The sequence below is a fragment of the Callospermophilus lateralis genome, chromosome 7, assembly GCF_048772815.1.
Source record: "Callospermophilus lateralis isolate mCalLat2 chromosome 7, mCalLat2.hap1, whole genome shotgun sequence".
Lineage (NCBI taxonomy): Eukaryota > Metazoa > Chordata > Mammalia > Rodentia > Sciuridae > Callospermophilus > Callospermophilus lateralis.
Window position 1 is genome coordinate 54,269,892 of NC_135311.1, and position 24,675 is coordinate 54,294,566.

Sequence of the window (24,675 nt, forward strand, 5' to 3'; positions counted from 1 at the left end):
AGATGGTTTTAATGCTTCTGATGGTGTTTTTTTCCTTAGCTTTATCTGTATAAATTTTTATTTTTTGACAGTTCCAAACTTTTAGTGTTTTTTTTTTTTTAAATAACAAACATTTATTGGTGTGACTTATGGTAGAGAAACGTTCCTACACAAGATGTGCATGACCAAATCATTAAATAGAACATTTATGAGGTGAACACACATCCTCACCCACATTTTTATATCCAGTTTTTAAGATATCCAATTCCTCCTTTCTCTCCATCCCAACACATGTGAGCAACTGCTAATGGAAAGCAGTAAACAGCCACTTGGGCTATAGCATTTTCAACTCCACTTTGAGGTGAAGATTCCAAGTACATTGAACACTTAAGTTCCCTCAATTGTCTCCTAATGAAAGTTCCTGAGTCCAGTATTTACAATATTACAGCACTAGCAGATCACTGTCTACAACTCTTCTCTTTCTGCTGTATCCTCTTCACCAGTCGGGGGAGGGTCTGCACTTCCATAGAGTTTGCTGATAATTGGTTGAACAATTTCTTCTAGTTCCTTCTGTTTAGCTTTGAAGTCTTCAATGTCAACATCTTGGTGGCTTTCCAGCCATTCAATCTTTTCTTCTAAAGCTTTTTCAATGGTCTCATTATCTTCAGAGGAAACTTTGCCTCCCAACTTTTCTTTATCTCCAATCTGATACTTTGGAGAGTAGCGTAGCTTTCAAACTCATTCATAGTATCAATGCACTCCTTGAGTCTTTTGTCTTCCTCAGCAAACTTCTCATCAGTTTCTTCAGTTGTCAGTCGATTTTGGTCATTGGTAATTGTAATCTTAATTTTGTTCCCTGTACACTTGTCTTCAGCTGTCACCCAAAGAATACCATTCACATCTATCTCAAAAGTGACTTCAATCTGAGGGACCCCCTGGGGAGCAGGAGGAATTCCAGTGAGATAAATGTACTCAGAAGGTGGGTGTCTTTTGTCAGGGGTTATTTACCTTCATCGACCTTGATTGGAATGGTAGGTTGATTATGAGAAGCTAAAGAAGCGATCTGAGACTTCTTGGTGGGTACCACATTGTTACTTGGTATCAGCTTGGTCATGACACCTCCCACAGTTTCAATACTAAGTGTCAGGGGACATACTTCAAACAGTATAAGTTCACCTGTGTCTTGATCACTGGAGAGTACACCAGCCTGGACACTGGCACCATATACACCAGCCTCATCTGGGTTTATGCCACAGGATGGTTACTTATCATTGAAGAACTCTTTAACACGTTGCAGAATCTTTGGAATTTGAGTAGAGCCACACACAAGAACAATCTCATCAACATCAGACTTCTTCAAGTCAGAATCCTCCAGTACTTTCTGAACAGGCTTCATGGTAGACTGAAACAGTCCATGTTTACTTCTTCAAATTTTGCCCAAGTCAGGGTTTCAGAAAAGTCTTCTCCTTCATAGAAGGACTCAATTTCAATTCTTGCTTGATGTTGAGAATACAGGGCCCGCTGGGCCTTTTCTACTTCATACCAGAGATCCTGCACAGTTTTGTTGTCTTTCCTAACATCTTTGCCAGTCTTCTTTTGTACAGCTTGATCCATAACATGCTGGTCGAAGTCTTCTCCACCCCATGAGTATCAGTATTAGTGGCCATGACTTCGAAGACACCATTGTCAATGGTGAGAAGAAGCACATCAAAGGTTCCACCACCCAGATCAAACACCAGGATATTCTTCTCTCCCTCCCTCTTATCCAGGCCATAAGTAATAGCAGCTGCTGTAGGCTCATTGATGATCCTCATAATATTCAGGACAGCAATAGTTCTAGCATCTTTGGTTGTTTGCTACTGGGCATCATTAAAATAGGCTGGTACAGTAACAACCGCATTGGTAAACTTCTTTCCCAAATAAGACTCAGCAGTCTCTTTCATTTTAGTGAGAACCATAGCAGAAATTTCTTATTGAGCAAATGTCTTAGTTTGCCCACCTCCAATATCAACCTGAATGTATGGTTTAGTTTTTTTTTTCAACCACCTTGAAAGGCAAGAACTTGATGTCTTGCTGCACAGACAGGTCATTCCAAGTGCGGAGGAAAGCCCCTTGGTGTCAAAGACTGTGTTCTCAGGATTGAAGGTGAACTGATTCTTGGATGCATCACTGATCAGACATTCCCCTACAGGGGTGAAGGTCACATAATATGGCATGATGAGGTTGCCCTGATCATTGGAGATGATCTCCACGTGGCCATTCTTGAACACCCCGATGTAACAATAAGTGGTCCCCAGGTTGATGCCAACCACGGTACCCATGTCCTCCTTCTTGTCCTCATCCTCAGCCAGGTTTTCGGTGCAGCACCCCAGCTACCAGAGAGAGTTTCATCTTGCCATAGCCGTTGGCCTCTTGCTCTCAGTCAGCAGTCAGAGAAACAGACAGCCAGAAGAACCAGGTAATTCAGCAACAGGTTGCAGCTAATACAGGCCACAGCTAAGAGCAGTGAGGTTATGAGTCTGTCAAACTGAGACACCTCAACTCTGTCCATCTGTGTTGTCTCTGCCAATGTCTCAATCTTTTTAGTATTGAAGTGCATGTATTTCTACAATTGTATTGACTACCATATGTAAAAATTGACAAGTAGTTAAATATAGATTCGCAAGCATTTTGGCCACTATGTAAATATTAAAAAGTTAAGTGAATTGCCAATGCTTCCATACATACTATAACAACAAAGGGGTCAAAGATTCACTAGAACATTAGGTGTGAAGAAATGTATTCATACCCAATCAACATTTTTTAGGTACTTGTATTCAGAAGCATTTTATGAATCAGCACCAGATTTGCTCCAAAATAAAACTCATTTTCCCCTATTGCCCCTATTTGTTGAGAACAATACCATACATTAAGGATGCATTTACATGGATCATTATATAGAGAAAATCATTTGAAATTTAAAATTATAATACTTATTTTATGCACAACTTTAAAACCACAGAATTTAAAGACAATACCAGTGAGGCACTATCATTCTATATGACTAAAACACTACCATTCTATATAGCTAGCAAACACAGTACAAAGCCAAAAGGCAAAATACACACTTTGGCCATCCTACACAAAAGGGTTCTGTCACAACATTCTTTCCTAAAATAAACACAATACAAAAAATGAAACAAGAAAAAGAAAAACTGAATTTTGACAACCCTACACAAACTGTGGCATTTCAATTTCAAGGTCTTATAACTCTTCCATTTCTTTTAGCCTGAGTCCTTGGCACATTGGATTCATGTCAGGCAGGCCAACCTCCTCACAGTTCTCTTTAGGCTCAGCAGCTGGCTTCAAAGCATAAGCTGATGTGCTGTCTGCCTCTGGAACAGATTTCTCCACATAACTCAGGGGAGTAAGAGCTGTGCTAGGAGGCACTGCTGCTGAAGGTGAAGCTGGTCTCTCCTCAGTTCCCCTGACTTTGCTGGTCAGAGTAGGTGGTTTGTAAAATGTTGTCTCAAGATGGGTCTGCAGTATTCTGGGTGCTCTTGTAGAAGCAAGATGGTGAGAATGAGAGGAATGTCTCTCTGATGCCTCTCTTGCTGAACTGGCTGTTATGTTGGGCTGTGTGGCATCGCTGGAATGGTCACCACTAACCCTGAAGCTCATTGTGACTTTTTCCTGGAGTGCACTTGGCACAATCACTGCACTCATGCCAGTTAAGTTCTTTGGTTCACATTGTTGTTCCTGAGTTTTTTGTGTAATCTGCTGATCAAAGCCATTAAATTGGAAACCAGCAGTAGTAGGGGTATCTTTTCTATTAAGTACTTCAAAAGTAAGATTCTGGCAAAACTTGTCTGAATTCACATTTCCAACATTTCTTCTGTTTCTCTCATTTGGAGAGCTTGCAATATGGAACCTATCTATAGGCAAATGGAAATGTCTGATCTTGGTGCTTGGCATAGGCCTCTGTATATTATTTGTTGCCACATCAGATTTCAGACTAAGTGGTTTTGTGGTATTACACATATCATCCATCTTTTGGGATGATGATTCAAGTTGTTTGTTATCTGAAAAAGAAGAGATTTTTTTTTTTAATTTCATGGAGCTTGGTTAATAAGAAAGTGTGGTTATTTATAAATGGACACTCTCTCAAAAAATAGAGCCTTACATGTTTTTTCCTACATGATATTCTCAGTCATCTATACAGAGGAATTAAAAATCCATACAGTATTAAAGGCTCATTTTGAATTAAATCTTTATTTTTTAAAATTCATCTAAATCAATAGAAAAATTAGCTACAAAGCACATAAAATTAAAAAAATAACACTTCCTGAAGTAACTTGTTTTAATATACTTACTACCCATGAATGATTATTTTCTGGGTTAGAACATTCCTGATTTCAATAGGCAGACAATGGTAACTCTAGAACAGTAACACTATTCTGTATACCAACCAAAGTCATGTCGTGAATTCCAAGGACTTTTCTTGTCAATCAATCTGCTTCCCAGATACATTCTTGCCATACTGAGGGCAACACACCAGAGAAGACTTGGATGCTCTTCCAGCTGATCCACTAATACATGGCAACATTCTCTGGTCAAAGGAAAGTTGAAGAGCTGTCAAAATTGCCATTGTGCTACTGGTCCTGAAGACTTCAGATTTAACTCCTTCTCTTTCTCCTCTAGTCTGGTACCAAGGTCCCTGTTTTCTCACCTATAACCCTAGCTCGTCACACTCTGTTTTTGCTGAATGTACCCCAGAAGCTCCTGTTACTAGAAAGGTGCAGCCCTCTGGCCATGATCCTCATCTCCCTCCTGGGAAACATCAGACAACTGTGTGCCTTGCCAGTGGTCTGATGGCTTTCCAATGGCCATGTTCATAGCCTAAAGTCCTCATCCCTGCCACCTGGTCCTTCTCCCATATCCTTGGGCAGTGGTTTTCAGACAGGTGCATACCAGCATCACTTGCAAGTCATCATCTCATCTGACCTTCGTCTTCACCTGAGGCTGCTGGCCTCTCTTCTCTGGTTCCCAGGCAGTGCTCATATGATTTTCTGCCCTGGGCCCTTCTCCACATTGATAGAAGAGAGCTGAGCCATTGTGGTTGGATGGTAAACACCAGAACATATTTACATTCTTGCAGAACTTCTAGCACCATGAAGAGTGCAGGCTCTGCAGCCAGCTGCCTGGGTGCTGGCTCAACTCCTGCTCCAGTTCTGCCCTGGGCAAATCTAGTGCACTAGCCCTACCCACCTTCTTGTGTCAAGACCGATTCCTATGTGGGGATATGTTGACATGTGGCGTTAATGATCTACCAAAGAAAAGGCTCAGAATTACCTGGTATGTGATGAAAACTTCAAATATTTTGAAATTATTTATTGTTATTACTATACCTACCTGGAAATCCAATTTGCTTGGACTGAAAATCAAGGTTACATTTAGGAATAATACAGGGTGAGGTTCAAATTCTGAATCAACAATAATTTAGGGACATGACCCTTGGCATTATTTACCTTCCTGAGACTGTTAGCTATGGCTTAAATGAGGCCAAGGTTCATAACATAGAAGTGCTAATAAGATCAAATCAGATAAATGGAATCAGTGAGTTCAGTGCTTTTCTTTGCAGAGGTAATGCACTGTCTTTGTTTTCAGACTTTCTCAGGCTACACTCATTGATATTTCATTAATTTAATATATCGAATTTAACATATATTGCTATATGTTGAAAAATTTGGATTTAGCTCTACTAAAACAGTAATGAATGGAAGGTTTTCAACCCCCTTACCAGAAACCATTCACTAAAATAAAATAATCAAAAGCAGTGAACAAAAAGACTGGAGCCAAGAAAATGGAAGACATGTGTGCTTAATGTGCTAAAGTTAGGCCACAGGTAAAGAGACATCAAAAAACTATAGGAGTCTATTTTTTTGAGTTTCAGAAGTATAGCTTTTTTTCTCCTTTGACTTTAATTGATGACAAAGAAGTAAAGGTGAAAACAAATTTCAGAAAGAGAACAGAAATTTCAAAATATCTTTCACAAGAAAGAAACAAAGCATGATATTCATTTAAATGACATTCATTAAACTTTCTCAATGGCTAGCAAAGTTTACTAATAAAACCTTGAAGTTTGAACCAACCTCAACTTAATTTACCTTTCTTTTTAAAAGAATGAGAATTGTAGATGGACACAATATTTTTATCTTTATTTATTTGTTTTAATATGGTTCTGAGGATCCAACTCATGGCCTCACATATGCTGAGACAAGCGTTTTATCACTGAGCTACAAGCCCAGCCCTCACCTTGGTTTTTAATCATGACTTCTTGTCAAGGATTGAAATATGCAAACATATATGCTTCATGACCACTCACCAATGAGTCATGCATCCCATTTTTCCAATGCATTTTGCTTGCATTCTGATTCCTCAAATGATGTAGCCAGTTCAAAATTTTCAATTTCAATATCTGCAGTGTGGATATCCTATTGATACAAGAAAAGTTTTAAACTAAAAGCAAAACACATCTCAAAACAAACAGTTCAAAGACTAACTTTTTAACATAAACATCACAAATTTAATGCAATTCTGTAATGGTCAAAATTCACTTGCTTTGTAGAAAAATATTGTGACTTTGTGGAATGTTCTGTTGATATTATGTGTTTGGAAGGAGGGCTTTTACCCACTCGAGGTTCAACAACATAAGCTCTACATGGAACATTTTGTGGCTCTAGGGACCCATGGAAGATCATCTGTGCATTGGTAATGAGGAACTCTACCAACAGGGCCTGATTGGCATATGTAGCATGGGAGGAGGAGATGGTACCGGGAGTGGTTGTAGACCTGGGCCTCATGAGACAGGGTCCAAATATCACCCCCAAGTTTTTTGAGTTTATCAGGTTTTCTTTAGAATGGTCTACAACCCTGAAAAGAAGAATACATAAAATGTATGAGATTTGCCTTATAGAGGTCTTTAATGGTAGTTTACTATGACTTGAGAAGGGTCGAGAAAACTCAGGCTGTAGAAGACTACAAAGGGTTTGTCAAGGGGCAAGTTTGATGGGTTTAGGGAAAGAATTCTTTGTTTCATTATGATACTTACCACACACCAAACTGAGTTTCAGAGCACTATATTAGGATAAAATGCATGTAAGTAGAAGGAACTACTGAACTCTTAGTAGAGGAAGGAAGAAAAATACCCCTAAAAATTGCTCCATCTTTGTATGTGGGATATACTCCCCATTTCTTATACTGAAAACTGAAACAGCACTGTCAATTTCTCTCTCACTGCCCAGTTAGTTTTCTTTTTTTTTTAAAAAAAAAAAACAATTTTTACCTAGAGATGGACACATAACTTTATTTTATTTATATTTATGCAGTGCTGAGTATCAAACCCAGTGTCTAATATGTGCTAGGCAAGTGTTCTACAACTAGCCACACTCACAGCCACCACAGCTAGTTTTCTAGCCTAGATGACACTTTCTCATGAACATCTCTCTATTCTATGGCCACCATCAATGTTCTGGTTTTACTTCAAACACTCTCAGCTTGTTATTTCTATGACTATCCAAGGAAATCTGTCTCTGCATTGTTTAGCTATCAGGATGATACTAGCCTTATGTATGGGTAAAGAAGCTGTGATATATATATATATATATATATATATATATATATATATATATATATATATCGTGAATGTGGTAGTTTTGCTATTTGTCTTTTAGAGAATTCATCACTGATGTATAGAAATGCATTTGATTTATGGGTATTGATTTTATATCCTGCCACTTTGCCAAATTCATTTATTATTCTAGAAGTTTTCTGGTGGAGTTTTTTTGATCATCCAACTATAAAATTATATCATTGGCAAAGAATGATAGTTTGAGTTCTTCTTTTTCTATTTGTATTCCTTTGAATTTCTTTCATCTAATTGCTCTGGCTAGAGAGGCAAAAATTACGTTGAACAATTTTTAGATGAAATGCTTCTAATTTTTCTTCATTTAGAATGATATTAGCCTTAGGTTTAGCATAGAGAGCTTTTACTAAGTTGAGGTTTGTTCCTATTACCCATACTTTTTCTATTGTTTTGAACATAAAAAGATGCTGTGTTTTGTCAAATGGTTTCTCTGCATCAATTGATATTATCATAGGATTCTTCTTTTTAAGAGTATTGGTGTGATAAATTAAATTTATTCATTTCTGTACATCGAACCAACCTTGCAACCCTGGAATACACAACTTGATCATGGTGAATTGTTTGTTTTATATGTTTTTTTATAAATTTATTGAGAATTTTTGCATCTATGTTCATTAAGGATATGGATCTAAAATTTTCTTTTCTTGATGTGTCTCTGGCTGGTTTGGGTATTAGGGTGATATTAGCTTCACAAAATGAGTTTGGAAGGGTTTCCTCCTTTTCTATTTAATGGAATAATTTGAGGCCTTCAACAGATGAATAGATAAAACAAAACTTTGATATATATACATAATGGATTCTTACTCAGCATTATAAGAGAATAAAATAATGGCATTTACAGGTAAATGGATGGAGTTGGTGAATACCATGAAATAAGCCAGTCCCCCAAAACCAAAGGCCAAATATTCTCTCTGATAAATAAATGCTGATCCATAAGTGGGTGTTTGGTGCTGGAGGAACATTGATTGGCCACAGGGGAGGAAAGAAAGAGGAGGGGTATGTGGTAGGAAAGATGGTGGAATGAGACAAACATCATTACCTTAGGTATATGTAAGAGGGCACATGAGATGTGACTCTACATCAAGTACAGAGAAAAGAAAATTTCTGCTCCATTTGTGTACAATGGATTAAAACCATTCTAATGTCTTGTATAACTGATTCAAACTAAAAAAAAATGTATTTTTAAAATTTTTATTTTATTTATTTATTTTTATGTGGTGCTGAGCTTTGAACCCAGGGCTTTACACATGCTCTATACTCTGAGCCAAAACTCCAGCCCCCCCCAAAAAAATAAATTTAAACAAAATAGTAAAAAAAAGATCTGAATTGATGTCAGAAAGGTCTAGCAGGCAAATCTGAATATGTAAAATTCCTGATGCCAAGTTCCTTAGTGAGTACAGAAACAATATGGTCAACTCATCTGCCAGGTAGGTAAGATTTTCTTATCAGGCTTCTAGGAAGGGTAGCACAGTTCCTGCTACTTCTTGCTATATTGTATCATAATGACATCAAATTTTCCAAATGCAAAATGATTTCTTCTGTCTCCATGTCTGCCAGGGACCAAAAGGGAGTTCTCCTTCAAAGAATAGCCTGACAGTTACAAGAAACAGCCCCCTGGGAGACATCTTTCCTGAGACACCCTGCAGCCATCTGTCTTCCTGAAACATCCTGCATTATCTCACCTTGTGAAGACTTCCAGCAACTGCTGATAAGAGAGCTTCCCCATCCCCAGCCCATAAATATCCCTGTGGGAACAATAAAAATTTGCAGCTTGATCAGAACTACTGTCTTGCTGTCTCCTTTCCTGTCTCTTGTCTCTTCATTCCTCCCCATCTAGGTTCGCTGCCCATGTTGATGTGTCCTGCCGGTTGGGACACATGTCTGTTACCCTCTGCCTAGTATGCTGTTCTTCACATTCTCTACAAAATCATCACACAGTTCTTAAAGTTTAACTCAAGGGCTTTTGCCTCTTCTGCTCTATCCCTACCCCCAAAACTTTCTATGCATGCCTGCAAGGTTTGCACAGCTAAAAGAAAAAGGATGATGATATACTGTGGTTATATACAGGTCTGTTCCCCAAAATGATGAGCCCACAAATAGTAGAAACCCTGTGTTTTCTTCCTAGTTTCCCCAGCCAGAGCCTGGCACACAGGAGGCATCTAAGAGTACCATGTTTGCTGCATGAACATATATTCAATGTCTCCCTTTCCCAACACATAATAAAAACATCCTAAAAATCATTTTGAAAATTATACCACAACAGTATAAATGTGCTATATACTATTGCCCTGTACAAATAAAAATGGTTAAGATAGTATAAAAACTCTTACCACTTAAGATGGATGACAGGTATTGTAGAGTCTTAAAATTGGATGGTGGCAATTGTCTTAGAAGGTCCTTGGTTTTGAGAAGAATTTGGTTGATTTTCATACACATATTTGGGTATGTGTTGTCTTCATCGTTGTCCCTTTTTGTGTCCTGTTCTTGGTTAATCTGTTGGATGACATTTGCAAGCTCCATAAATTCCTGGTACCATTGGAATAAAAACAATGGTTCTGATAGCTAAAGAAATAAAATTATATTAAAAATACCTTTGGGCTGCAGTTGTGGCTCAGAGGTAGAGCACTTGCCTAGCACATGCGTGGACCTAGGTTTCATCCTCAGCAGACATAACAATTAATAAATAAAATAAAGGTATTGCATCCTGCTACAATAAAAAAAAATATTTAAAAAAAATCAACTGTTTTTTTTCTTATACTCAACTGTAAGTGAGAGTTACTCAAATAATTTAGTATGTCCCTTTAGATTAACAAAATCTAAAGACAATCTGTATTTATTTATTTCTTCTTTAATACTGGGGATTGAATGTAGGACCTCAAGCATGATAGCCAAGTACTCTAGTACTGAGCTTCATCCCTTCCCATAAAATACATGTGTTCGGTAAGAAATTGACTTAGAAAGCAAATCAAAATCTTGACTGTAAATTTTATTTATGGTAGTAACAAATTAATAGATAATGAGTGAAATTCTAAACTTTAAATGAATTTTAAACTTTAAGCTTCATGATCGGATTTTAAAAGTCTTCATCTTTATTCTAAACACATTATACACACATCTGCCCCCCAAATAGCATGATCTTCAGCTGTTTTGCTGGAACAAACATAGGATAGTGCACAAAATCAATAAAATGAATCAGAAAAGGCATGGATTTTATGAGAAAGGGGTAAAAATATCAAAGTGATACAGGGCCCATATTTTACTTGGGCATGAATGAAGATCAGCACAAGATAAGATGACCTACAAAACCATACTGTCAACATCTCATGAATCTTTAAAACAGGCTGATTTGCCATGAATAGATAAAAGAAAAAGTTCTTGCAACAAATATCCACTGTCATAAGAATTTCAATGTTTTTACTGATCTACAATAGAAAATTCAGTGAACATTTAGCTACCTGATATCCGATAATATCTGTGGCAATTTAGGGTGTTGCCCTGTGGTCAGTTTCTATCTTCACCATCTGATATCTGAAGCAAGTCACTTTACCTTTTGGAGCTTTAGGTCAATGAATCAAATAAAGGATACTCTCTGACACTATTGCAAGAACTGAGCACACTTTCCCAAATGAAAGTCTTAGACATACAAAATTTCTCAACAGAAAGCAAGTTTATTATATTGGACCCTATTCATCTCCTCTCCCTGACTGACTAAACAAGATTAAGAATGACACATTATGAGACTTCCAGTCATTCAAAGGTATCAACCTCCATTTCTCAATTGAGGTGTCTATAAAATGTGATTAAAGAGTTATCAATGCTTTCCTGGGCTAACATTGTAGATCCAGCAATTTATACTTAATTTCTTTCCCTCCTGCAAACCCACTAAGATACCGTAGGCTCATAAGAACTAGGAAAATAGAGAAAACAAAAAGCAACAAAATTCACAAGTAGAAGAGCAGATGAACAAGTCCTGATGCAGCATTTACAAGAGAGTTGACCCTTTGTCACTCAACATGATTTTCAGAATCCTAAAGGGACATGGACAATCACTACCAGGTTTAGGTTTGGTTGATCTTGGGTTAGTTTGCAGGTAGGCTAGCTGAGAAAGCTTAGCTCTCTATAGAATCCTGTCTCCACTCCATGTACTAGAGCAATCTCCTTCCTAAAACTCTGGAAATTTTTTCTCTGGGCAATGGGATACAGAGGCTCTCTGAATTGAGGCAATGCCAAACATAAGGCACAGAGAGGTTACTGTCTTCCAATGGGGATTTGTTGGGTATATGCACACTGAAAGCACAGATCCTACAGTCACCTTAGGCACCTCAGCTCCCACAGTATTGGTACTAAATCTCTAGGCAAGGGAATAACCCTTTTCTGGGGAACCGGGGTTGTGGCTCAGTGGTAGTGCACTCGTCTGGCATGTGTGAGGCACTAGGTTTGATCCTCAACACCACATAAAAATAAGTAAATAAACTAAAGGTATTGTGTCCATCTACAATTAAAAAAAAAGCCTTCCTGGAAGGATCACACCATTGCCAGAACAGGGAACTAGAGACATGTAGTTAGGCATATACCAAACAGTTCACCTAGACCACTTTATACTAAAGTTCAAAGTTTTTAAAAAGCCTTGATGTGTTCAAGTGCTTCCAAAGCGATTTCAAGTTCAAACTTTAACATAACTAGACACCATGAAAGACAAAAATCAAAATGGTTAGAAAAAGAACAAATTGAAGGTCTAAAACAATGCTGACAATTTTCTGGCAACCAGTCAGATATGGTGAAAGAGTAATGGAAATGCAACTGATCTGAATTGAGATGTACTCTAAATGAAAAACAGATACCAGATTTAAAAGAAGAAGAGCTGCAACACAAATAAATAAATAAACAAAATACCTCATAATTTAAAACACTAGATATTCAAAATGTTAAATGATATATTAAAATTTACTTCACCTAATTTTTAAATTTTATGTTGCTATTAAAAACTTAATGTTATATATGAGGGTGACATTGTATTTCTACAGAGGTTAGAGGCTAAATGGAGAAAAGAACCCTTAATGAGAAAAATCGATGAATATCCACAATAAAAAGCATAATATAATCTTTTAAAAAATGTTATCAAATGAATAGAAAATCAGACTTCTTGAAAATTAAAACATAATCTCCTAAATGGAGTAATTTACATTATTCAAGAAGAAAAAGTCAAGAAAATGTCTTAGAAAGGTTTTGAAAAAAAAAAAAAGAACAATACAGGAAAGGTGAGGGAAGTAGAGAACATGTATGCTTGCCAAGCAAGTGCAAGACCCTGAATTTTTATTTCCCAGGATTACAAAAAACAAATTTATGAATATTTATATGTGTGTTGTGTATGTGCACACACACACATCTCCAAACAAGAGCTTCAAGTGCAAATTACAAAGACAGAGGGTGGGTGGGGAAATGGGCAATCAAAATAAAGAACAGTTCCAAGAACTAAAGTGCTCACAACTGACAGAGCTCATGGAGTGGCCAGAATACTGGATGGAAATATATCCACATCAAAGTACATTATTATAAAATCTTAGAATAATTGGGGGAGCAATACTTATATGAAATATAAAATATTTTTTCTCTTTTTATTTGATCATAGGTTTAGAATAAAAATTTAACCTGTTAAAGGTGTAATCTTAACACTTCACAGATATCATGTGAAGTAAATTGGGACAGATCTACTAAATGCCTACTGTTTTCCAGAGCTTGACACAGTCTTGCCATTTTTGCCTTGTTGCCACTGTCACGATAAATTCCCTTGAAGAGAAAAGAAAAACAGTATGCAATATTTTACTTTAGTACAAAGGGCTAAATACAGACATCTAAACAGAGATGACAGATCTACTTCAATTTTTATTGGTATTTAAAAAAATACAAGTTGAATCAAATAAATAAACATTTTCCAAATAAATATGAATAAATTTAGTTATTACAAAGGGAGAGTGCTGATTTTCTTAAAGTCTCTTTTTCATTAAAACAAATTTTAGAGTGTTAAGAGTTAACAACATACTTCTAAACACAAGGCTGTCTTTTCAATCTCTGTAGAGCACATTTTTATTATGAAAAGAATGCCATCTGGCTCCTTTTTGGCAATGCGTGAGAATTCTGCTCTAAATAAGTGAGTTTTCCCCTGAAGTTTCTGATGTCCGCAAACAATGGCATTTTTTATGGCAGACAAGAAGACACTAAAACTTTACTGAGCATTATCTTCTCCAGCACCATCCATTTATCTGCAAGATGAAAGATGATTGACAAACCATAAATTTATTCACAACTAAGCAAAGTACAGGCAGACTAATAATGATAAAAAAAAGTTAAAAAGTAGTACTTGTGGTTTTTGAATTACATTTAACAGAAAAACAAAGTAAAAAACTAGAAATAAACTGTGGGACTTTATTAAAAATGTACTGGCAGAGCCAGGTGTGATGGCATATGCCTATGATTCCAGCTACTTGAGAAGTTGAAAAAGGAAGATCACAAGTTAAAGGCCAGCCCAATCTAGCAAGACCCCATTTCAAATCACAATTTTAAGAATGGGTACAGTGCTTGTGTGGCATGCACAAGACCCTGAATTTAGTTCTCAGGAGTACAAACAAAAAAATTTTATATATATGTGTGTGTGTGTGTGTGTGTGTGTGTGTGTATGCACACACACACACATGACTCCAAATAAGCAAGATCATAACAAAAAAAGTATTTAACAAAATTAAAAATTGTGATTCCAAAAAGATCTTACCACTTTGCATTTAATACCATGGAATATGACAATGCATTCACAGTATCTACATCTTGCTGGAAATCTCCATTTTCTGAACTTATGGGTGGCAGCTGCTTTTGCCATTAATGGTTCCTGAAATGTTCCAAGGGAACTGGGTCCTTACAACAGAAATGTTAGTATTTAAGAAGGGTAAAATGACAAAAAACATATACCACATGATATTATACTAGGAATAACCTTTAGACTTTGAGATTTTTTTGTATATGACAAAAAGCTATTTTTTTTGCATTTGTAACATGAAAAAAAATCTCATTTATTGATCTGTTATAAAACACACATTTTTTCTTTTTTATTTACTTATGACAGTGGAATGTATTACAATTCATATTACACATATAGGGCATAATAATTTACATCTCTCATCATAAACAAAGTATATTCATACCAATTTTTGTCACCATACATGTATTTGGCACAATGATGACCATCTCATTCCACCATGATTTCTAACTCCATTTTCTCTCCCTTCCCCTGTCACCCCTCTGCTCTAGAGTTGGTCTATGCTTCCCTTGTTCTCCCCTCCCTACCCCACGATGAATCAGCCTCCTAATATCAGAGAGAACATTTGGCATTTGTTTCTTTGGGATTGCTTAACTTTACTGAGCATTATCTTCTCCAGCACCATCCATTTATCTGCAAATGCCATGATTTTATTCTCTTTTATTGCTGAGTACATAGGATTTTGGAAGAACCATGCACGTTTTTATGCAGAAATTAACAAGTTGATTCTAAAATTTATATAAAAATGTTAAAGATATGGAAGAGCCAAAGAAATTTTACAGAATTTAGACTGCTTAAGATTTAATGTAGACCTACAGGATTCAAGATTTGAGATATTGGCCTAGAAAGAGACATGCAAATCAACAGAATAAAATAGAATCCAAAAGTAGACTCTCATGTATTTAGTGAAGCTATTTCTTTTTTTTTAAATTGATTTTATTTTTTTTAAAATGCATTTCAATTCTTATTACACATATAGAGCACATTTTTTTTGTATCCCTGGATATAAAGTATGTTCATGTCAGTTTATGCCATTATACATGTACTATATTTTTTTGCATTACAATTCTTAATACAAATATAAACAACATTTTTTTTCATATCTCTGTTGGTAGATAAGCTATGTTGACACCCATTTCAAGTCTTCATATAAGTAGTTTGTATAATGATGTCCATCACATTCCACCATCCTTTCTATTCCCCTTCCCCCTCCCTTTTCCTCCCACCCCTCTTCCCTATCTAGAATTAATCTCATCCTCCCATGCTCTCGCTTTCTACCCAACTATGAGTCACTCCTCTTATATCAGAGAAAACATTAATCATTTGTCTTTTGGGAATTGGCTGACTTCACTTAGCATTATCTTCTCCAAAGCCATACATTTACCTGCAAATGCCATGATTTTGTTCTTTTTAAATGTTGAGTAATATTCCATTGTGTATAAATGCCACTTTTTTATCCATTCATTGATTGAAGGACATCTATTTTGGCTCCACAGTTTAGCTATTGTGAATTGTGCTGCTATAAACATTGATGTGGCTGTGTCCCTGTAATATGCTGTTTTTAAGTCCTTTGGGTAAAGTGCGAGAGGAGGAATAGCTGGGTCAAATGGTGGTTCCATTCCCAGGTTTCCAAGGAATCTCTATACTGCTTTCTCAACTGGCTTCACCAATTTGCAGTTCTACCAGCAATGTATGAGTGTACGTTTTCGCCCCATATCCTTGCCAACACTTGTTGTTGTTGTTTTTCTTCATAATAGCTTCCATTCTGACTGGAGTGAGATGATATCTTAGAGTAGTTTTGATTTGCATTTCTCTGCTTTCTAGAGGTGATGAGCATGTTTTCATATATTTGTTTATTGATTTTATATCCTCTTCTGAGAAGTGTCAGTTCAGGTCCTTGGCCCATTTATTGACTATTTGTTTTTTTGGTGCTTAGCTTCTTGAGGTGTTTAAATACCCTAGAGATTTGTGCTCTATCTGATGTGTGAGGGGTGAAAATTTGCTCCCAGGATGTAGGCTCTCTGTTCACTTCACAGATTGTTTCTTTTGCTGAGAATAAAAATTTTAGTTTGAATCCATCCCATTTATTGATTCTTCTTTTTAATTATTGTGCTATTGGAGTCTTATTAAGGAGTTTTTGGCCTAATCCCACATGCTGAATATTAGGGCCTTCTTTTTCTTATATCAGACACAGAGTCTCTGGTTTAATTCCCAGGTTCTTGATCCATTTGAGTTAAGTTTTGTGCATGGTGAGAGATAGGGGTTCAATTTCATTTTGTTGCATATGGATTTCCAGTTTTCCCAGAACAATTTGTTGAAGATGCTCTCTTGTCTCTAGTGCATGTTTTTGGCACCTTTGTCTAATATAAAATCATTGATATTTTGTGGGTAAGTCTTTGTGTCCTCTATTGTGTACCATTTGTCAACTGGCCTGTTTTGGTGCCAATACCATGCTGTTTTTGTTACTATTGCTCTGTAGTATAGTTTAAGGTCTGGTATAACGATACCACCTGCTTCATTCTTCCTGCTTAGAATTGCTTTAGCTATTCTGGGTTCCTTATTTTTCATGAATTTAATGATTGCATTTTTCTATTTCTGTGAGGAATGCCATTGGAATTTAGTTGGGAATTGTGTTGCACCTGTATCGTGCTTTTGGTAATATAGTCATTTTGATAATTTTAATTCTGCAATTCGTAAACAAGCAAGGTAGATCTTTCCATCTTCTATGGTTCTTCTTTTTATTTTTCTCTTTAGGGTTCTGTAATTTTCATTGTATAGTTCTTTCACATCTTTTGTTAAGTTGATTCTCAAGTATCTTTTTTTTTTTGAGGATATTGTTAATCGAATAGTTTTCCTCATTTCCTGCTAAGAGGATTTGTCACTGATACACAGAAATGCTTTTGATTTATGGGTTTTGATTTTATATCCTGCTACTTTGTTGAATTCATTTACTATTTCTTGAAGTTTTCTGGTGGAGTTTTTGGGGTCTTCTATGTATAGAATTATATAATCAGCAAATAGTGCTAGTTTAAGTTCTTCTTTTTCTATATTTATTCCTGTAATTTCTTTCATCTGTCTAATTGATCTGGGCCACTGTTTTAAGAACCATGTTGAATAGAAGTGGTCAGAGAGGGCATCCCTGATTTTTTCCAGATTTCAGAGAGAATGCTTTCAGTTGTTCTCCCTTTAAAATGATATTGGCCGGAGGCTTAGCATAGATAGCCTTTATAATGTTGAGATATGTTCTGGTTATCCCTAGTTTTTCTAGTGTTTTGAACATAAAGGGGTGCTGTCTTTTGTCAAATGCTTTTTTGCATCTATCAAGATGATCATATGATTCTTATCTGGAAGTCAATTCATATGATGAATTACATTTCTTCAATTTCTTTTTTTTAATTGGTTGTTCAAAACCTTACAAAGCTCTTGACATATCATATTTCATATATTAGCATACATTAGCTTCAAGTGAGTTATGAACTCCCATTTTTACTCCAAATACAGATTGCAGAATCACATGGGTTACACATCCACATTTTTACATAATGCCATACTAGTAACTGTTGTATTCTGCTACCTTTCCTATCCTCTACTATCCCCCCTCCCCTCCGCTCCAAATTCTCTCTCTCTACCCCATCTACTGTAATTCATTTCTCACCTTGTTTATTTTCCCATTCCACTCACAACCTCTTATATGTAATTTAGTATAACAAAGAGGGTCTCCCTCCGTTTCCATGCAATTCCCCTTTTCTCTCCCTTTTCCTCCCACCTCATGTCTCTGTTTAATGTTAATCTTTTCTTCCTGCTCTTCCTCCCTGCTCTATTCTTAGTTGCTCTCATTATATCAAAGAAGACATTTGGTATTTGTTTTTTAGGGATTGGCTAGCTTCACTAAGCATAATCTGCTCTAGTGCCATCCACTTCCCTGCAAATTCCATGATTTTGTCATTTTTAGTGCTGTGTAATACTCCATGGTGTATAGATGCCACATTTTTTTAATCCATTCATCCATCTGGGTTGGTTCCACAGTCTAGCTATTGTTAATTGTGCTGCTATGAAAATCAATGTGCCAGTATCCCTGTAATACGCTCTTTTAAGGTCTTCAGGGAATAGTCTGAGAAGGGAAATAGCTGGATCAAATGGTGGTTCCATTCCCAGCTTTCCCAGGAATCTCCATACTGCTTTCCAAATTGGCTGAACCAATTTGCAGTCCCACCAGCAATGTACAAGAGTACCCTTTTCCCCACATCCTGGCCAGCACTTGTTGTTGTTTGACTTCATAATGGCTGCCAATCTTACTGGAGTGAGATGGTATCTTAGGGTGGTTTTGATTTGCATTTCTCTGACTGCTAGAGATGGTGAGCATTTTTTCATGTACTTGTTGATTGATTGTATGTCCTCCTCTGAGAGGTTTCTGCTCAGGTCCTTGGCCCATTTGTTGATTGGGTTATTTGTTATCTTATTGTCTAATTTTTTGAGTTCTTTGTATATTCTGAATATTAGGGCTCTATCTGAAGTGTGAGGAGTAAATATTTGTTCGCATGATGTAGGCTCCCTATTTACCTCTCTTATTGTTTCTCTTGCTGTGAAAAAACTTTTTAGTTTAAGTAAGTCCCATTTGTTGATTCTTGCTATTAACTCTTGTGCTATGGGTGTCCTATTAAGGAATTTGGAGCCCGACCCCACTATATGTAGATTGGAGCCAACTTTTTCTTCTATCAGATGCAGAGTCTCTGATTTGATATCAAGGTCCTTGATCCATTTTGAGTTAACTTTTGTGCATGGTGAGAGGAGGTGGTTCAGTTTCATTTTGTTGCATATGGATTTCCAGTTTTCCCAACATCATTTGTTGAAGATGCTATCCTTCTTCCATTGCATGCTTTTAGCCCCTTTATCAAATATAAGATAGTTGTAAGTTTGCAGATTGGTCTCTGTGTCCTCTATTCTGTACCATTGGTCCACCCACCTGTTTTGGTACCAGTACCGTGCTGTTTTTGTTACTATTGCTCTGTAATATAGTTTGAAATCTGGTATCACTATACCGCCTGATTCACACTTCCTGCTTAGAATTGCTTTTGCTATTCTGGGTCTTTCATTTTTCCATATGAATTTCATGATTGCTTTATCTATTTCTACCAGCAATGCCTTTGGGATTTTGATTGGCATTGCATTAAACCTATAGAGAACTTTTGGTAATATCGCCATTTTGATGATGTTAGTTCTGCCTATCCATGAACAACAAAATAGTTTTTTCATGTGCATGAAGCATATAACCCATTGTAAAAATTAGGGTCCCTAGTTATGACTATACAGACACATATGGCTGTATACAGAAGGTCCAATCTTCAGGGCCTTCCTTCCAATGTAGCCCTCAGCATCTGATTCCTTTCCCCATCCACACTTCAGGCAGTGTCTGAAATACTGGGCTCTGAGTTTCCTTCATGATCCCTCTACATCCTGGTTAAACATCCATTTGCATAGAGTGCAGCTTTTAATTCACACCCAACTAGGCAGTTGATGGACAGAAACAGTGAATGAGGCCCTGGTTGTAGAGAAACATGCAGCCACATTGAGGACATGAGACAGTATGGAAAATAAAAACCTTTGGCTGCCTAAAGACCTTCAGTATTGCTGTGAGCTCAGCACAGAGTTGGGAACATCTCCTGGGGTGGATGGCACCCTGGGCATCATAGCTCTCCAGAGGGGCAGGGTATAGCTCTAGGCTCAACTGGCTCAGCCTGGCAGTGTGGCACAGCAGGTCCCTGAGGACCAACATGGAGATGTGATTCTGGAATAAGCACAAGGCCCTGAGCTGGGAGCAGTGGCTCAGAGCAGACAGGATAGCTTGGAGCTGGGAGTCCGCGATCTCACAGGCTTTCAAGTTCAGGCTCTTCAGGATGGCTGCAACAGTCTCCAGAAGAATTTGGAGGGGCTCCAGACTAAAATTGGTCAGTTTGATGCCCTTTAGATCCAGGTGTCTGAGCTGTCTGGTGTTTGGGCATTGGGAAAGAAAATTCCAGTCTAAATCTGACAGCGGGCAGTTGGTTAATGAGAGGGCTTTCAGGGGCATCTTCAGGTGACTAAGGAAGAACCAGGCAGTTAGTTCTGAGGGAAAAGATGAACTGGCCCAAACCCAACGTCACTGTGACCCTCTGTACATGGTTGACATTTTGTAGAATCTGCTCATTCAGGTCACTCCATCTCATCCTGAAACTCACCACTACTTTGTGGCCAGGTGGCTCCTCCATCTCTATGAATGTCATCCTCAATGACAAGCAGAAAGCCACATATCTAGCCACAGGAAGTCAGGAAGAGTCATGTATGAAAGACAAATCCAGGAAAGATGTGGCAAAACACACTGGGGTTAACCCCTGAAGGGCTCACTCCCTGTCCCCTCAGCAAGGTCTTACTGCCTGCTCTTCACTCACAACCCCTGAGTCATCACCAGGAGATGGTTGTAGAGAAACATGCAGCCTTCCCAGGTGGTCATTAGAAGTGGGCTCCTCTGCTCCCAGATGGAGGACACAGAGCTTTCTTGTTGAACAGGTACAGGTGAGGGGGCTTCCCCTCCTTCAAAGTCCTTACCTCTACCCTGCATTGTACCCCTGTCACTGGACAGGCCTCCCAGGGAAGGAACCTCACACCCACATCACTAGCTTTTGTCCCCATCAGCGGGCTTCCCAGTATGGTGGCACTTCCCAGACCACGGACCTGGTTTAGCCCTTTGCTCTAACACAGGTTAGGAGATCGAGCTTCAGGATACAATAGAACAGATGATGGGTTATTTACCTTCCAGTGACTTGTTCACCATGTGAGTGTCAGTGGCTGGCACATAGTAGGTGCCCTTTCATATTTACTGATGCTCGTCTGCACAGGAAGCTCACCCTCCTTACTCACCTCAGCAGCTGCTCCAGGTGGCCCTTGAGGAGAAGGACAGCATCTACACAGGGTTATTTACCTTTCAGTGTCTTATTAAAGATGAGAGTGTCAGTGACTGGTAGGTGCAAATTTCCTGTAACTGGTCTTCAGAGGGTGCTCACCCCTGCTTACTCACCTCAGCACATGTTTTAGGTGGCCCTCGAGGAGGAAGACAGCATTGGCACAGAACTTCCACAGGCAGTCCATCCTGAGGAACTTCGAGGTGAGCTGGGCAAGCAGCTGCTCCTTCTCCTCTTCGGAGGTGTAGGCAGGCATATAGAACTGGGAGACAAGCATCTTCCTCAGGTTCCTCATCTGGCCCAAGAAAGGAGCACAAGCATCCAAGGTGGAGGGCACCCAGGAGCAGTGCACTTCCACCTTCTGGACAGAGTCCAGCTGCAGCAGTCTCAGGACCTTCCTGGTGTGACAGGTGAGTTTCCCAAAGATCTTCAGCCTATTGCAACACAGGTGCAGCCTGTCCCTTCTCTGTCTGACCCACAGGAAAAAGTGGGTCAGGAATTCATCCTGAGGCCTTTCTGTGAGGCACATTGCTGGACCAAGTTTCAATGTTCGATTCTTCTTAATGTGTGCAGGCATTGACTGTGGCTCCAGAAAACATCCTCCAGAAATTCTGGGGAACATTCCGCAAATTCAGCACCTGCAGTTTCCACCTCCTGCAGGGACGACAGCAGAGTCTCAGCCCTGAGGCCCCTTCCTTCACCTCCCAGCTGCTGCTCCCTGTTCCACCTCTTCCTTCTGTCTCACTTTTCTCCATCCACTTCCCTCCAATCCAGCCTGGTGCTCCCATTTGTACAGACTGAGGCAGGGGCAGGTACAGCCTCCTTCATGTGTCATCAGAGCTGCCACAAGCACGTCCACATCTGGAAGCCTTTCCCAGATGGGGCTCAGTATGGCCAAGGCCTCTTCTTGTTGGCAGCACAGGAAGCCTATGGAGCACACTTCAGCACCCACTCTCCCTGCCTATACCCATCACTTCCCTGGCACTGAGGGTGCTCCTTTCCAGGCCACCTGGGTCACTCACCTGGGGTGATCCTGCTGGGCAAGCAGCATGTCCAGCCCATCCAGGGCCACTTGGATCATCTCAAGCTGTGGCTTCCTTATCAGGGCCTCCAAGGGCAGGTGGGTGAAGGGCGAGCCCTGCACCATTTTCCTCAGGACCTCAGTGTGTCCCCTGCTGAAAGCCTCCACAAAGAGTGGTGGGAAGAGCTCTATGGGCAGGTCCTCCAGATCCAGGACAGCCCTGGACTTGTTGCTCAACAGGCTGCTCCCTGCCAGCTCCAGCAGCGTGGGTGGGGACTGGATGCTCATCCTGGGGAGTCTGAAAGAAGAAGGATCCTGGAAAATAGTCCAGGGAAAAGGTCACTATCCCATCCTTTGCCAACCACTGTGAAGCGGGTACTGGGGAGTCCAAAAACTCACTCCAACCTTAATGGAGGAAAGCCTTTGATTATTATTTTGTCCTTATAAAATGAGAATTTGTGTGTCATGTGACTTAATGCAGTAGACTCCTCAGTTTCAATAACTACAGTGACTCATAAAGGAGTTGCCCTCACATGAGTGGTGTTATTTTTAATTTCAAAAAATTAAATTATAAAGCATGTGCCCATATTATAAAACACTTGGAAATTACAAGGGTTTCTCATGAATACCTATTACACAGGTGAGATTCTGCCACCTTAGGGGGGAGTTGAAGAGAACAACCAGATCAGAACAGAGTCTGTGAACTGTTGCATGAGATAGAAAGAAGCTTTTTGTTTAATTTGTTTAAACAAATTATAAAATTACAAAACTACATAAGCCCTAAAGTATAATTTGGGGGATGAGGCAATATTGGGGATTGAATTCAGGACACTCAACCAGTTAGTCACTACCCCAGCCATATTTTGCATTTAGTTGGAGACAGGGTCTCACTGATTTGTTTAGCATCTTGTGGTGCTGTGGGTGGCTTTGAACTCTAATTCTCTGGCCTCCTCAAACTCTGGAGTTGTTGGGATTACAGGTGTTTGCCACCACACCCAGCAAAACAGTATAATTTTAAGGGCACACAAAATAAATATTTTTATTATCACAAAATAGAATCTCAATCAATTTGAATAAAAAAAGGATTGCAATCCACTTCCTTGGTTAAATTATTCTAAATTGGCTTCATCTGGAGCTCAGTAGAAGAGCACTTTCCTAGCACATATGAGGCACTGGGCTTGATCTTTAGCAGCATCATTATTAAACGATGGGCTGGGTACTTAACTCTGTTGATAGAATGCTTACCTCACATGCACAAGGCCCTGGTTCAATCACCATACCTTCATATAAATAAATGGATAAATAAATAAATTATATTGTCCATATAAACTTTAAAAGATACAACAATTTATAAAGAGAAAAAGTGAGGGGCCTTTGTGCACAAGCCTGTAATCACAGGGGCTCTGGATACTGAGACAGGAGGATCATGGGATCAAAGTCAGCCTCAGCAAGAGCAGGCGCTAAGCAACTCAGTGAAACCCTGTCTCTAAATAAAGCACAAAAAAGGGCTGGGGATTTGGCTCAGTGGTTGAGTGGCCCTGGGTTCAATAGCCCATACCAAAGAACGAAAGAAAGAAAATTGAAAGTGACATAAACCAAAGTGGAAATCCTAGTGTTCAGGATAAAGGTAAAACTACAGTGAGAGGCAAAATTAAAGTTCTAAATTGGTTCATGAGAAAAGATAGGAACAAAATTGTTCCTGAATCCGCACAGGTGAGGTGGGAACTGTGTGGTGTTCAGAGCGGTGAGGGACTTACAGAATCTGTCCAGGTATGCAGGGTTCTTGGAGCCTCAGCAGGCCAGGCTGGTTCTCCTTAAGCTACAAAATTCTTGCATTTCTCTTCTGGCTCTGAAGAACATTTTATGGATCTCTCTGATCACGCCCCCGCCTCCATCTGATTGACTGGCCTCCAATCAGAAAGCAGTATCTGATCACGTTCTCCAATCTCCACCCATTTAACCCTGATTGGATTTTCTTCCTCCAGTTTGATTGAATTCGATGCTCATGCAGGTGCACAGAATCAGGGAGAGTGTGAGAGTCAGGGATGCGTCCCTTCATGCACTACACACCATGGACTCAATTTTGTCCATATGTGACCCTCCTGTTTCTCCCGTGACACAGAAAAGCACTGAATCCCTAAGAAAAAACAACACTTGAAAATATCTTTCAAAGGGATCTTTGGCCATATCAAAATTATTTGAATTTTTTTCCCCAGAAATTCCATAGTAAAAACAGCTTTTTAAAGAC

At 38.8% G+C, this 24,675-nt stretch overlaps 1 pseudogene; it reads right to left on the reverse strand.

Moving 5' to 3' along the window:
• Nucleotides 1-444: 444 nt before the first annotated feature.
• Nucleotides 445-22,715, reverse strand: LOC143404265 (endoplasmic reticulum chaperone BiP-like; annotated as a pseudogene).
• Between the last annotated feature and the right edge of the window lie 1,960 nt (nucleotides 22,716-24,675).